This window comes from Hippocampus zosterae, unplaced genomic scaffold, assembly GCF_025434085.1.
Source record: "Hippocampus zosterae strain Florida unplaced genomic scaffold, ASM2543408v3 HiC_scaffold_226, whole genome shotgun sequence".
In the NCBI taxonomy this organism is placed as follows: domain Eukaryota; kingdom Metazoa; phylum Chordata; class Actinopteri; order Syngnathiformes; family Syngnathidae; genus Hippocampus; species Hippocampus zosterae.
In genome coordinates, this window is record NW_026262821.1 from 1 (window position 1) to 17020 (window position 17020).

Consider the following 17020-nt stretch of genomic DNA (forward strand, 5'->3'; position numbering starts at 1 on the left):
CCAAAAAATGAGAACGCCCAGGAAGAGGCAGCCCAAAGGTCCAGAATAATTCCAGTCGCAGCCGGCTACCTAGGTCCTGCACAGTCCCCAACTCCCGCCTCCTGAACTCCTGCCTCCTGAACTCCCGCTTCCTGAACTCCCGCTTCCTGAACTCCCACTTCCTGAACTCCCGCCTCCCTCAACTCTCGCCTCCAGATCCAGAGATCCCTCTCAGCCCAGCACCCGTTCCAGAAAGATCTAACAAATATAGCTGATTGAAGTAGGTAGTCACTCGATGAAGGAAAAGATCTTATCGATCTTGTGTCTGGGGGAGGACCACTTCGTGCTGGGACTGGAGAGCAAGCTGGTGCGCTACGGCACAACTCTGAATAGCATAATTGGGTGGGCCAGGGGTCGATTCGCTGGCGGTGATGCCCGATGGCGCCACCATAGTCGGAAGCAATTCTAATCGAAAGCAGCTTTTCTTGGTCGAGGGAGAACAACTCCGGTACCTCGAGCACGCTACTTTCAAGGAAAATTGTTCAGCTATCAGTGTGGCCCCAAACGGCGACATCTTTTATATTGACTGCAGCAACCACAGCATCATGCGAGTCCGACAGAACCAGCCCCTGGTCGAAATCTACCTCAAGTATGTGGGCCACCCGGACTACGAGCTGTACTACCCGGGAGGCCTCGGCTTCCTAGGCGAGTTGATGCTCGTGACCAATTCCAGCTTCGTTGAGACTGAGCAGGGCCAGCTGCTAGTGTTCAAGGACAAACAGCTTATGTCGATTGTGAAGGACAGTGACGTCAGAAAGGTCAAAAAACTGAGTTCTGTGGCAGTTAGCGGGGAGACTGCGCTGGTGGCTGACAGACGCAACAGCCGGCTGGTGATCATCCACATGGAGGCTGAGGAAGGCCATCACCTGTAGCTTGTATGCCGAGAGCTGAAGAGCAATGGCGAAGCTCTATCCAAGGTGAGCAAGATTTCATCACACGGCAACACACTCCTCGCCATCGCCTAAGAAAGCAGTTCATTTAACATCCTGAGAATTACCTGACCCAAAATTCCATTTTAACAGACTACTGCCCACGAATACTATATTGTTTAAAGGTCTCAAATATAGCCTAGAGGGAGTTGGCAGTTAGATGCTTGATCATAATAATTTGTTTGAAAGGACTCTCGCGCTCGTGCTGATTCTCAGGAAAGTGCTGCGTAGGAGTGCTAGGGCTGGCTGGACTCCCTTGGCTGTGCGCCGTCCACCCTAGCCAGCGTGGAGCTAGCCACGGAAGTACGTGACCAGAGTCCAGCTCAGAAGGGCTCTGAATTCGGGTAAAATAGCAAGCCCCACAGAAATATTTCTTTGAAAGAGCGGGAAGGGCGGATGAATGAAAAATGCGCTCTCAAGAAAAAAATGAAAATGCCCTGGGTCATTGAGCTGGCCTAAGAGTCAGTCGATATCGCGCTCTGCCGAAAATAACAAAGTTTGAAGGCATAATCATTCCGCCCACAGAAGGGGGGCCTGACCTAACTGCTGCTACAAGGGAGTTGCAGCATCCATAATCTTAATCGCAAGGTACAAAACTGACATAATTAAGTAGATATGCGAAATGAGATCATCATGCTTGTCTTTCGAAGTGGAGGTTGTAAGGACGGACGGTCAGGTGCGCGCAGGCCGCGTTCGAAGGCCATGGCTGCTCGTCGTAGTATCCGTTGGTGAACTTCCGTGCGACAAACCTGCTTACAGCCTGCTGCATGGTTGCACCGTAGATCCTGTAATTATTGTCCATAAAATGCGTCTCGATCGTGTGATGCGGGCAGGCAATAGCAAAGGCGCTGCTGTAGTACTTCGAGGCCATGAGCCCCACCTGCCGCAGCGTCTTGAGCCGGTGCTCTTATAGTATCTTGCGCTAGTCGGTTGAACAGCTATCGATATTGCCTGTGCAGCTAACCCCTAGAATGTTCTTTGCCACCCAGGGGTCGTAGAGCGACTGGCTGATCATGATGTCCACGTGCACGAAAGAGTACAGATAATCGACCATCAGACACTTCCACTTCTCGTCTTTGTAGTACTCCGCGCAGGATGGATTGGGCGGGTCCACGACCGTGTTGACCAGGTTCGACAAAGACTGCATGTAAGACCTGTACAGGTACTTACCTCCCACATGAGGCTAATCGTTAAAGTAGCCCGAGTCCGCGATCGCCATGAACTTGCCTGCGACCTTGCTTCTCAAATAGTCAGCCCACATGAAAGTGGCGAGTCCACCTGCTGAATCCCCTATTAAGGCCACAGTGACATCCTTGCTGCTCAGGGCCTTGTACTGCTTTTCAGCGAAGTCGAACACTCCCTGTGTGATGTTATGAGCCCGGAAGTAAAGATCACGATCCTTCACTCGCACGGGTTCCTTGAGGTAGCCCTGGTGGCCGGTACCTGTGCACTAGTACACGAAGAGCTTGGTGTAGTTGTAGAAGTCTGGGTTTATGTCCTGCTGGTTCGACAGCATTTAATAAGGAAAGCTCACGGTTTCATGAGCTTCAGCAGATGATCCCTGTGAGGTCTTAGACCGGCCGTAGCAGACTTCAAGGGTGGCGTTGACATTTTAGCCCATGCACCAGCCTCCGCCCTGGAAGTGGATTTGGATCTTGGTGGGATCTCCTTCCTGCAAGTAGAAAATGGCCGGTGAGCCGTCTAGGCACAGTGCGTCAGGGTTGTCCTCCAGCTTGTGCAGAGCAAAAGTTTCTTCTTGCTGAGATAAACAGGTGCGCAGCAAAATCAGATATATCATCTTTAAATAGCAAGCAATTATTCAATGATAAATCGCCAAGCAACAGCAGTCTGACCTTGAATGGATTCGATGTGAGCCATATGCGAGTCATTCGATGCGAGTCATTCGATGCGAGTCATTCGATGCGAGTCATTCGATACGAATCTTTAATTATTAATTTAATTGAGTGAGTTATTTGATGCAAGTCATTCTTGAGGTATAAAAGGGAGATCAGGCTTCTTAATATTGCTTTTTATTTTATGGAGATATAGATTGTGAAAAGACTCTTCCCCATCGCATTTAAACTGAATGAAGATCAGTCAGATACTGCATGCGTCCAAATATTTAGGGCTTTGAAAAGTATCTAGACATTGTAGCTCCTGAGCCCTTAGCAGCTAGTATAATTTAAACAAGTTCGCTGGAACGATTCTTACATGATGTATTGTGAGTTCGGGTCTGCGATAAAAGTAGTGTCCAAAGGTAACCTTTTTGACAAATAAATTTATCTTATCTTTCCTACAGATTGGGGATTTTAGTTACAAGTGAAAAAGTATTGCTAGCGATCGATTCAGTTTCCTGAACATCCGATGAAGTATGAAACTTTGTATGTTGGTAATGTACCACCTGATCTTGAATTTTAGAAACTACATGAATTAATCAACAACAGAATTTCTGAAATTATAAAGAGTAAACAACATAGCGAGAATAAGAAAAAGAATCATCACACTCCATCCTGGTTAAAATAAGTTTTAAATTCTGTTTTACTATCGATATAGGAAAAGGAAAAGGAAAAGGGAAAAAAAGAGGAACCCTCTGTCGAATCTAAAGGCGGAACTTTAGATGTTGGGCAGCACACTGGAATTACAAAGCCCAATACAGCCTGCAATGTGGCTTTTAGCATAATCCAATAACGAATAGAAAACGAAGGTCTCTTTCGGTCGATAATAATTGCATTTAAATTTCAATGTCTGTGCTCAGCATCAACATAACTGTCGATATAACAGTTTCGAAAATGCTTGGCTGAATTATAAAGTGAGCATAAATAGTACTTTCCAATCGAATAATATAGTGTTAACAGAAAATTAATGCAACAATAACTAACTAAAATATTTCGCAGGCGATTGGTTGCACCAAAATTAAACAGCATTAGTGCAGGGCACTGCAAAAAAGACCAGTTTTAAAAGAAAATGCCACATCTTGGGACAGTTGTATTAGAAAACATATAAAGCACTTAAAACAAATACAAAGGAATTCCTGATATGAAAATTCGAGATCACAGGCCATTTTCATTTCTATTATAACGGAAAATGTAGTTAAGTTAATGGCATTGGATAAACTTGTACTAGTAAATCATATTTAATCTTGGAATCACTCTTGGACGATCAACACTTAATTTTGAGGATTTACCACTATCTTAAGTGAGTGGCTTTGACTCACCAATGGCGAAATCTCTCAATAGCTATTTAACAATCATAAAATCAGATTTTAAAATGAAGCTTCAGGCCCATGTGTAGTGTCATAAATAGCTGGCAAGGAATATTTGTTCAGCTGTCGCTTTTTAAATTTTTTAGCATTATCGAAAAGATTTGCCACTCTCAAATCGACGCTTGATTTCTACAATTCCCGAGTTGTACAACTATTTCAGTAGTTTTTCAATTTAAGCTCGCAGAGCTACTGTATCGATGCGAATTTATTTTTCGCGAGTAAAATAAAAAAATATACTCTTTTTACTATAAAACAGCAATATTTCATATACACAGTATGCCAAAGAAGTAGCAAAAAATTCAATAGCGTGTAACGCATGGACAGAAAATAAGACCCTCAAATTGTAAAGATAAAAATGCGATACTAAAAAATTGATCAAACAAGTAAAATAAGAGGTATCATTAAAATTAATTTATCTGTAAAATATCAGGAACCAAAAATGTTAATGTGGTTTTTTTTTCAATCGTTATAATAAGTGTTATAGATGCAGATAAAAAAGTAGTCTGGAATCTGAAATACTGAATATAAAGTCTAGAAAGGCTAAAAAAATAATTGCTGGATATCCATTTAAAACACCTTAATAATTTAGCTTTTTAAATTGCCTTGACGAAGATCATATAGGCATATTACAAATAACATTTATACATCAGTAAGGAACCTTTAAAAACTTTAGCAGTAAAAATTTTTTTGACAAAAAGTATAATGACATTTCAATTTTCGGTCATCATGTAAAACAATAGGAATTTGTAATTTACTAGCAAGAATAGACTTAAATCTAAAAGCTAATTCTTTACCCTAAAAAATAAACATTAATCCTTTGGGGCGGTAGTCCTTACAGTAAAACAAAGGATCCAAACTAGTGGCAATTTTTTTTAGATTTACCAAATCAATTTTAACAATTTGCGATTTAGAATCCGAAAGAAAATAAGTAGCGATAGCATCGAGCTTACTCTTTGTACACAGACAGGAAATCTCAGTGCATAGGGGTGATCCGCTCTTAAAGCAAATTACAAATCCCTCTGCTGGTGATGTACTTACTCTCACGGGAGTATTGGGTCGACTCACTCAATTAATTTAACTCTGCAGCATGGTACACAGCGATTAACGCCATTTCACACCTCAAATCGTTGTATACAGAGCGCAACGATCCGTTTTTAATATAGCAGGACTAATATATAGTGTAAGTTGTTTAAGAATTTCTCTAAAACTATCATTTGAAGCTGACCAGCAAAGAGGCAAGGAATTTAGGGATTATCACTTGTGTGTTTAGCTTGCTCGCAGTGGAATCAAGGAAGGCAGAAGGTCTGCTGAAAGTAGCGGAACTGATTCTGTAAATATTCGACGCCTTGAACAAAGACATTAAATAAATAGCTCATCTGATTAAAATTAGGCAAAAACAGCAGTATCTAACACTTATCGGTATATTTCTGTTCATGGAAGGGCTTGTATAGGAGGAGGAGTTCATGGTGCGCCAAGCAAGGATGTTCTTGTACTTTAGGGTCTTGAACAACATTTCATCCATTTACAGCGGTAATAAAAAAAGTTAATACAACACCTTTATATAACAACACAATTTTTATTTTAAAAGAGCGATTTATAAGTCAGCGAGAAAAGTAACTGGAATACTAAATCGTAATGCATAAATTATGACAGCCTTGCTAAAAAAGGTCTATGAAGGAGCGGCCCTGCACATTGATTGGCAATTATATCCTGGCAAAGGAGAATTCGTGTTTGAAGGAAAGGGGTCGGATGGGAAAAAATATCTTATTGATATTTAAAGTGGGATTGTTCTTATAGACGGACAGTAGTTGCATGGCCTTAGCAGCAAAATCAAGTAAAATTTAACATACTACTTAATCTTTGGATAAAAGGATTATGAAATCATAAAAATGGCCTCAGGATATTTCCGGACAAGGCTGAATCAAAATTGTTTAAATTAGCCAGGCCATTCAATTTTCTTATAATTTGCTCTAATTGGCAATGAATTGTCTGTTAATATCATATTCCAAAATAACCTCAATAAATCTGAAAAACTATAAACTTTGATATTACCAAAGTAACTGTAAAAGAATTTTACACTCCCTAAATTGATTTAAAGCTAAACTTTGTGGTGGTATTCACCAGAGGAACAGGTTATATTCCTAAGAGGAAAACATATCAGCACCTTGAATCAAATTCATCTCATCGGAATCATTTAAAATAAGACTGTTGTCGAATGGCTGCTTCCATTAGAAGCAATGAAAACTAAAGATAAGGCTTTTATTTTAAACGCCCTCAAGAACTCCAAATATAAACTTTTTCACGTGTTAATATCTCGTCAGTAATCATTCAAGCACAATTCATACAACCCCTTTAGGATTCTAAATGCGATTGAAGATACGCAGTGCATCTACTAACTCCAGAAAAAAAATGAGGAAGGATAAACTTAACAGAGTTTGTTCATGCTTCCTCGCTATAATCTAAACTTTTAAATGAAAGACAAGAGTTTGTACTTAAAATAAATACAAGGTTATTGTATAAGTAACAATTATAGATAAAATTAAAAGCTGCAAATACAATCAACAGAGTAAAATCAAAGGCGCTGTCTGATCCTGGAAAAACAAGTCGAATACTAACACAATTTGATGGCTCATTCGGTCAAAATTATAATTCCCAAACTGAAAGTAGGCAACTACGGATAAATGGCAATTCCTAACATCACCTAGAAACAAATCAACTACTACATTTACAATTTTCACTAGCATTTGCAATAAATTAGGGCGAATTCTATACCGAGTGGTTTGCACCTCTGCTCCTTTCTGGCCTCGGGGGCCTTGTCTCCGCATTCCCCGTATTCCCCATCACTTTAAGAGTCGTGCATCAGATTAATTCGGGGATGCTACGGGAACAGGCCATTAAACCAATTCTAAATCAACTGCATTAGTTCTATTTTGGAAAAAGCTTACCTATTTTAATTACATTCGTTGGCCCTCTGCTGCTATGTTTTGCTAAAAATGAATGAATTAACACCATACTTGAACTTTAAAGTAATACAATGGAAGGTCAATCATACTCTTGAAACCTATACCGATTTGGTCACGCAGTATTTGATAGGAATCAAAAAAGGGAGAATTGGCTCTGCTCTGAAATTAAACTAACTTTAGATTGCGATGCTTAATCTAAACCAGAGATAGATATAAGCAATCTAAAAGAAGGGAAAACGACTACAGCATCGAATTTTTAGCATAAATAAAGATTATATGAAATGCTTTGTTGAGGAAATACCATAGTTAATATAGTAATCTTTAGCTGTCTTGTAAGGCTTTCAATCCTTGCTGCGACCCTCCATTAAAACGGGCAAAGCGTTGCCTAAGGAATCCAAATTATAGTTATCCTAAGAAGATTCGAAATTAAAGATGCTTAGCTAAATGCTCAATGAGCTAAGATAATCGTAGAGTTATCATATTTAATCACTGAAAAAACAAAACTTTACTTGCTTGTTCAATATAGCAAAAATAGCTGAAGCGATAAAATAAAATTTCAGTCTTCAAAAACAAAAAATTTGGGCCTTTTTCTTAAGAATTCATTAAAAGCAAAAGTAGTTCATTGAGTACATCAACGGATAGTTAAGATTCATACACTATTCAAATTTCATTGGATTAGTCCTCAAGTAGTTATCAATTCATGATTTTTTCTCTCACGATGTACTGCAAGCACATGAAAAAAATTTGATCCTCGATCTAATCTTCTACTGGATCCAGCTAGCGATTAGTGAGGACTCTTTAATAAGAATCATTCACATAGCGAAAGGCAAGGAATTAGACAAGATCGCTCTTCTGAGAGAAATTGACAGCCCTAGACAAAAGATAATGGCGAGAAGATATTGCTCTTGCTTCTAGGTGGACATGCGGATTCAGTGCTGGGAGTCACAGTTTGAAGTGTTTTAGTTTCTGCTTCGATAAGGCGATCACATCCTGACACAGCTTAATATGGGCGAAGGCAAGACGCAGATCATTATTCCTCTGCTCATCTTCTATCACCTGTTCGAGAAGAAAAACATCCCCAGAATAAACCTGCTGACCCAACTGCTGCCTGAGGCCTACTCGAATTATTTCATGTTCCTGTCGGCCAGCTCTTTCCACATTCCTATTCTGCTGTTCCCCTTTGTCCGGGACATCAAGTTGGATGAGGATATGATCAGAAACAGCGCGAAAATGATTGAAATATTCAAAAGCAGGAGCTTGCTTTTGATTGACCGAGATAGCGTACTGAGCCTGTGTCTGAAGCAGCGATAGATCACTCTGAGCGAGTCGGAACTCAGCAAAAGTGCGTTGTTGCAAAGGTAGAAGTACTACTGGTTTGTCAGAGATAACAAGGTTTACGACATTTTCGATTAAAGTGATGCTATTCTCAGTCCCAAGAAGTCGTACATCTACTCGATCGGCGAAAGCATAAGTCTACCCGAATAGAAGGTCAGGACCAAAGTCTGTCGGTACTTGCTCGAACACTTCTTGGGCATGATCAAGCACTGGAAAATATGTGAGCATATCACATACGATTAGCCCTTTGAAACGGTCATTGGATTAATTGAAGCAGGCGGCATGCCTCTTGGCATAAGAGTCAACCGCGACAAGCTGCAGCCCAGCTTTTGGTAAGACTTCGCTCGCAACTTCTTACAAACCCAGAACAATCTCGACTAGATCTAGTTTGCAAAACACCTAAGCTAATCTGACTTTTAGAGTTTGCTAGCTTACATTCACGATCATGATTAGTCCCCGGATAGGTTGAGTTCGATCCGTGGGGTCCCGGAGTGCTCTCTTTCCTATGTCTATTGCCTCAGAGGGCTGCTGGCCTACGGGGTGCTGGAGCACTGCCTATCCCTGCGGTGCCAGGTGGTTTACGGAGTGCCTGGCAAGCATCCCAAAAGAGTGGCCGTCCCCTACTAGGCCGCGGATATTCCATCGTAACGCAGCGAATACTCTCATTCATAGGTTTCTATCGTCCTCTCCCTCATCGCCTACTACTCTCGAGGGCTGGACCGCAAGAAGTTTGATGAGATGCTGGTGAACTTTTTCAGACTAGGAGAGGCTCATCAATAATTTGTCTTTGGCGAGTGGTTCGGGCAAATCAGTGAAGAGGCGCGGCACTAGCTGAGAATCTCGAAGGCCTGCCAGATCGATATGGAGTCGGAGAGCATGATCCAAATCTTGTACAATACCTTTAAGCAGTGCCGTGGAACGATTGCCTTCTGGCTTGAAACTTGCGTATTTCCAACGGACCTCAAGCAATACAAATACTCAATCACGGCCTCGAGCTGGGACCTATCAGAGGTCGCACAGGGTAGCGGCTTCTCAGGCACCAAAGACAGCAAACATCTATTCCCTAAGTATGTAAAGTACAGGCCCTGCGAGAATGATTTGATTAAGGGCACTGATGGGAAGATGCTGGACCTTCTCATGGAGAATACCCTTGATGTGCGGGTTCTCGAATAAGCGGATGACTTCGTCTGGAAAAGGCTGATCGATTTGGTGCTCTCTCTCGAGCTGACATGCATCATCGATGCTGGGGCCTTGCTAGCGGGGCACAAGTTTGAAGCCATTCTAAGCTACATCGCGCAACATCCTGCATATGGAGCCAAGTTCCGGCGTCTGGAAGGTCTATGACACGGCAAGCAATACGACTGTAGATCGTAATACGAGCATTTTGGATCATGAGACGTTTGTCGTGTTTGATGAGGCAAGGACTCGAGGAGCTGATATCAAGATGCTGAGGGACGCTACTGCCGCATTGACTCTCAGCCAAGGCATTGGAAAGGACAAGCTTATGCAGGCGGCTGGACGGCTACGAAAATTAGGCAGGACCAAAAAATAATTTTTGTTTTAAGTCGCGAACTAGAATTGATTCTCGAGAAGGGGAAAACAGTGCTGGAAAGGGTGATGCAAATCATATACTGGTCCCTCAACAACTCTGCTACCGAAAATCAAAAATTTCTTTTCACCGATACCAGCCTCTGCCTCACCCATCTGAAAGCAAAAGCTAATAGCCATTACCGAGACGAGTATGAATACGATCTGAAAGAACTTTACGCGGATAGACTCGAGATCCAGAAGGTGGGACTCCAATGCAACATTGCTATCGACGCGAGTAGGAAGTGCTTGACTCTGAACGAGCTGCCGATGGCCGATAAGCAGGCTATCACCACCACCCTGTATGGGCAATAGATGGAGAGCTATGCTAGATAGCTAGGCAGCGTTACATAGAGAGAAGCTGAAATGATCCAGCAAAAGGAAAAATAAAAAGATATCGAACATTAAAAGTTGGAACCTATTCCTGAGACCGACACGATTTAAGCTCAGTTCGCCAGCCGACTGACAGAAAAATTCGACTTCACAGGGTGCGGATTCTATCCTTCCCGAAATTTCATCGAGACGACCAGACCAATCACTACGAGATCTCACGTTAAAAGGCTTTCGCTTGTAGGGTTTGTCTACATTCAAGAGACTAGCGTTGTGCTGCTGAGCCTCAGATAGGCACAGTCATGCTTCGCGAAGGGACTTATGGTGGGTCCTCAATCTGTAAAGAACGGTAAGTTCAAGATACCATGCGTGCTCAGGATGTCGGACTACGCCATGGCGGCAGCCAGGACGACAGTCTACGGCGGGACTGCTGCTTATCAAGCTGCTGGACGGCGAAAGCTAATACACCGACGCTGAACTGGACATCCTGGAGTAATTCATAAGCAGTCATGCAACCACCTGAAATAGGTCGAAACAGTGGCTGGCTAGTTCCTGCGCCGGCGCAACCTCTTTAACCAGAAGTTCCACCTCTCCCCGCTGCACAGGCTGTGCAAGAAGATGGTCCACTCACTCGTGATCTGATCATCTAATCACTCATCTCTTTCCTCTCTTTTATTCGTAGCTTAGTTGCAATCGAGGTTTACTTCAGGTTGGGCCACGAGTTAAGGGCCTTGTTGTAGCTGATGTCCAGATCGGCAGGTTCTCCATCAGCACCTGCAGGTGTGTTAAAGAAAGCCACACATCGTGCTGATGGAGGTATAGTGAGCACCCACCTGTCCTATCGAATTTAGTAGTAAAGTAAGCTACAATCCAGCAACAGGGTTGGATTCTTTTATTTCTGCATGTACTTCGTAAGGGCCAGAATGCAACGATATCAACGATATATAGATTTCAAACTTCTCGGACGATTAGACAGCTCTTGCAGAATAGAAATACACTAAAACTCTTTTTCATTTATAAATTCACACTCTTCTTCTGAATACATTTTTAATTTTTGATGACAACTAGCAATCGTCCGACTTGGGTGCCTGCCCGAGGTTCGGATTCATCGAAGAATCAGTATTTTGTGCCATCGCTGAGCTTTTCCGCCAGGGACTTGCCGGGCCACCTGACCCTCAAACATCGCTCAATCGAGTCTCGCAATGCAGACGATTACCGACACAAATTGCTAAGTAACTAAGGAGAAAAGACGCCAATAGAGGTTTAAAAAACATTTACTGAGCTAGGCCTCTCCCTTCGAAAGCGGATAAAGCGGCCTGACGATTTTGAAGCAGCGGAAGACCCTGACGACTAGTCTTTTATCCGGTCGGACCATGAGGACCAATAGTAGGATGACGACGACCTGCTGCTCAAAGAGTACGAAAGAGTCAAGAAGCAGCGCGAGTAATAGTAGAAGGCGAGACTGGCAGCAAAGCAAAAAGAAATCGAACAGAACTCGAAGGCCCGACTGCTGCTCGGCTAGTCAGTAGTCAGCGAGTACTCCCTCCAAAAGAAGTGGTACTAGGACACTGTGTTCCAGAACCAAGCCGTGCAGGAAAGCTCAGCGCCTTCCTTCATCAACGACAACGTGAGGAGCGACTTCCACCGCAGATTCCTGCGCCGCTTCATCATGCGATGATGTGAAATGGATGGTGGGTCTTGATGCTTTATTTATAATGGTAACGATCTATAATAGCATCTGAAATGGAGTTGGACGTGCTAGCGGAGCTGAGCAGGCAGCCGGTCAGCGAGGAACTGGCCGAGATCGTAACTGCCATTAGAATTTCGTATAAGGAGGAGCTGTCCTTTTTTAAGCTACAGAGACGGTGCGGAAGAATTACTAAGGCCCTGTACAGCCAATAAGCCTAGCTGCTCTACGAAGCGCTTACTCTTTACTCGTTGCTCTGCAAGTTCGACCATCTTCTGGAGAGCCTGCCCGAGGAGCGAGATTACCCAGCCCTGCTTGAAAGCCAGGTGCAGGCCTGCTACATCACACTTTTCATCCGCAGGGGCGTATCGCATATGGCCGATTTCCTGGCAGTGATGTCCTGCCTGGCGTATTCCAAGTCCAGCCGGATCTTCTACAGCAGCCTGCTGGGCACGCGCTACCGAGTGGACATCGTGCACATTCTCTACGAGCTGGCCTACGGGGTTGATATTTCGGATAAATTCGCCAAGGCGATTATCAAGCGTTTGGAGGCAGTTGAGGGCCACATCACATCCAAGCGGAAAACCACAAAAATCTATCTGACTGAGGTCGAGGAGCGAAGCGCCACTTTATTCGGTGGCAAATCTGCCCCCGCACTTAAGCTGACAACCCCCGAGGGCAAAGATTTCCAGCAGGCCATTTCTCAGATCTTTCACAAGACCAAGTTCAAGCGCCAGCCGTCGAAGCAGGACAGCATCAAGCTCGAGAATATCAGCCTACCCTCCCTGCCCCGCAAGCGATTCTCAGAATTCGACATCAACAAGATATCGGAGAGTCTGGGAAAAAGACTGGGGTACTCGACTATCCCCCTGAAGGCACGACAGACTATCAAGTTCAAGAGCGAGTACCAGAGACAGCGCGTGCCCGCTGAGGTGCGTGAAGACGAAATCTTTGCAGCCCCCATCCTGCTCAACAGAAGAGGTCTCCGCAAAAACCAGAGGCCCTAGAAAAATCTGCACTACTACAAGTCCATCCTGTCGACCATCCGAACGACCTCGATGCAGGGCGTCTAGAAGCTGGACGGCATAGCCTTTGCAGAAACAAACAAGCCTAGATAGACTCAAAGGGCAGCCCAGTCTACCGAGAAGTCAATACCTCCTTTCGCCGAGCTGAAGGGGGTGTTCCTTAAGACGAGCGTAGAGCGACACCAGGACGTCTCAGGTCGCAACCCTTTCATCCCAAAGCCAGCCAAGCCCAAAAACTTTGTGAGATTCAAACTGCCCTGAACTGCCCGAATTTCTGATCGAGCGGCTTCCGCATTTCCACTGACATCTTCGCGTATTTCTTGAACTCCTCCGCCACAACCAGCCAGTTCTCCTCCCGCTCCTTGAGCTTTGTGTACTCGAGGTAGAGGTTGGCCAGGTTGTCCAGGCCGTGCTCCTCGGCCTCTTGGACCACACCTGCGTATTCCTACATGACCCTTCGCAGCAGCTTGTAGGCGCTTTGAGTGCGGGTCTCCAGGTTGTAGCCCATGATGCTGTCGCTGAAGTACTTATGGGTCAGGTTCATGACCGATTCCCCGAAGCTGCTGAGGACGGGGCTCACGAGTTAGCGAGCAGCTAGCTCTTGCTTAAGCTGGCTGTTCTATTGAGCCAGCTTCCTGATGCTCTCGCGCAGCTTGGCGCAGTCTCCTTGCATTCAAATTCAGCGGGGCAGGGCATAATTAACAGCGGTTACCTTTCAATGCATTTTTGCGTGATCTGCAACGTCGCGACCTAGGCCTGCTGCGCCGACTGCGAGGAGGAGTACTACTGCTCGCTGGAGCACCAGCGTCTGCACTGGCCTGCGCACAAACGCAGCTGTTCCGGAAGGACCCGCTGGAAGGACACCCTCATGCTCGATCGCCCTCCGGACTCCAGCCACGGACAGCGACCAAACCTGTCCAGCCTTGAATCCTCGATCACACAGTCCAAGATAGAACACGAGCCGGATGCGCCCAGCTCTAAGCGGCAGCTCAGTTCGATGGACTTGCCGGGCAGGATGACCAAAGAGCTTAAGCTTAGAGCCTTGCGGGAATAACGACCGGGGCTGCGGAAGCAGGTGCTGGACCATTTCTACGGGGAGGGGTCGGAATGCATCGCCATGGCCAGCCGACTGATGTCACTCTCGAAGGAAATCGTGGCCCACACTGCTGACCGTTTCGAGAGGCTGGAAGAGATAGTCGACGGGCTGATGCTGGCCAAGATCCTCTGTCACCGCAAGCTGACCCCCTCCTGCAGAGAGCTCTGCCTGAAGATGGTGGCGGACCTGCCGACCCTGCCTGCCAACGACGAGCATTTCTTCAAGTCGATCAGGCTGTAGCTCAAGTCCCGCAAGGACGGGGTGCCGCTGGGCGATGGCACTGACAACCTCCGGTTCTTTGAGGGCTACTGCAGGGTGGTCACGGTGCTGGCCAGTTTTTTATCCACCCTCAGTGAAGACATCGAGGCGGAGAGGCTGTACAAGGCCTACCTCACTGCCATCGAGCTGGTGTTCGGCACTCTCTCTCTTGAAACTTCTTCTGCGCTGTTTTCGCTCGGGGTGTGGTACCTCGAGACCTGCCGAAGTCCGCACAGTGCGCGAGGCTGTTTTAAGCTGGCCCTTGAGCAGCGCAAGAAGCTGCTCGGCGAAGAGCATGAGTCAGTGAGCGACTGCCTTTTCAACCTGGCCATCGCGGCCCGGATGCACGGCGACAATAGCCAGGCAGAGAGCCTGCTCAACAACTGCATGTATATCAGGGCGCACACTAACGGGCTCAAGTCACTGGGGGTCAGCCAGGTGCTGGAGGTGCTTGGGAAGATCGCTCTTGAAAAGGGGGAGGTGCAGCCTGCCTTTGAAAAGCTGGCGGAGTGCAGGGACATCCGCATGCAGATCATTGAGGACGCAGCGGACCCCCTGCGCGTCTCGGTGGAAAGGCTGTTCAGGCTGGCGCACAAGCGGCTGGACGTCCGCCTGAAGCAGCAGGAAATCGCAGAGGAATGCTCCTCGTCGATGCGGGAGGACTAGAAGTCAAACCTGAACGGGACCGACAGCGCGGACTAGGAGGAGCTGCAGGAGGGACCAATCTAAATCCGGATGACCAAGCGGCTGCACTAGAAGCTGACCGTCAGCCAGCTCGAAAAGCTGTCCGACCTGCAATAGCAGCTGCAGTTCGTGCGTTCGGGCAAGGCGGCGGCAATCATCTCCAAAAGCGAGTTCCTGCGCAGCCTGGACGGCTCGCAGCAGGGCCAGTTCATCCGCTAGAACGAAAAGTATTTTCAGTGATTAAATGAGGCATCGGAACAAGCTGGTCGTGGGGATCGTCTTCGCAGCCATCCTGGCCGTCGTTGCGCTCCTGCTCGCACTGTGCTTTGACCGCGTCTCCGCATTCGAGATCGGGTTTTCCAAGAACTTGGTGTTTGGCCGGTTGAGCGGCATCGACTCCGAGGGCAACTTCATGGTGGGGATCGACCATCGGATCATAAAACTACCCAAGACCGTCCTGAACGTTGAGTACCCGGGCCTGGAGTTCAGCTCGGCCGACGGGGTGCGGCACAATGTCAGCGTGCTGTACGCTTTCCGACTGGACTCCAACACAGTCATGGACCTATTTACTGCCTTCGGCGAGAACTGGCGAGAGTTCTACGAGAGCCTATGCGCCTCGGAGGTAAGGGCGCAGCTGTCAGCCTTCACCGAAGCGGAGCTCCTTAACCAGGCCGAGATTTCAGACCGCGTGTACTTCAAATCCGACTACCTGTAGTAATTCGTGGGGGTATTCTTCACGCAGTACGAGAAGGTGGGCTGAGCGCAAGCCTGTCCAGGAGGGCTTTCGAATTTAATAATAGCATTTTAAAAAAAAGTTAAATAGAAATAGTATCGCAGTGCATTCATTATTCTATTTGAGATATGCCGTTGATGAAGGAAACGGTGCACGGCAGCGAGTTCGTCCGGCAGTACCTGAGCGAAGTAGAGTTCAATACTAAGGCGAGTCGCCTCCGCCGCAAATAACACCACGGCCGGACTCTCAAACATCCCGTCGTAGTGTGGCCCGATCAGTTTAAATAACCTCCCAAAAAATTAACCTAGGCGAGTTCTAGCTTAACTATTCCGAAGATCGTGCCGGCAGGCAGACCTCGTCTGGACCTCTGCAAATCAGAGGAGGGCTCGCCTAAATCCCCTGAAAGCGAGCCCCTGAAGATCCCGGCGATCAGGGTCTAACAAAAAAAGCGGCCTCGGAAAACAACAGCCGAGCGGCGGGCCTAGACCTTCGACCTGGACCCGTTCGCGATGGGCAGCGAGAGCGAATCGATCTTCATGACGAAGGTCAACAAACTCTACGACTACATTTTCAAGATAAACTATTCCTACGGGCTGGGCTATGTGCCGGAACTGACCTTCAGCCCTCAGCCGAAGTGCTTCTATGTGGCCTTCGTCGGGCAGGGCAACAACGCCGAGCTGGTGAGGAGCTGTCTCAAGCGCAGGTTCTGGTGGAAGGTGGCTGACCGTAGGGAGGGCGCGCATTTCATGTGGTCGCAGCAGCCCAGCCCTGAGTTCGTAGAGGGTATGAAGCCCACCTCCCACGTGTTCACGGTCAACGACTCGGAGTGGTAGCTCTAGCCAGTCAAACACGCCCACGTCAGCCATCTGGCCAGCAAACTCTACCTCATGAAGCTGGAGAGTCTGATCTTCACTGAAAAGGAGATCAGTGCCTTCCGGTATTTCTAGCAGAGGCTGAAGCTCAGGGTCTACGAGTTTGGGGACCGTGTGAAACTATCCAAGAGACGCCTGACCCTGCTGCGGCATGAGGCCATTGCAGGCCAACGACTTCACAACCACGTGCCGGGCAGCGAGCTGCTGGGCAACAAGAAAA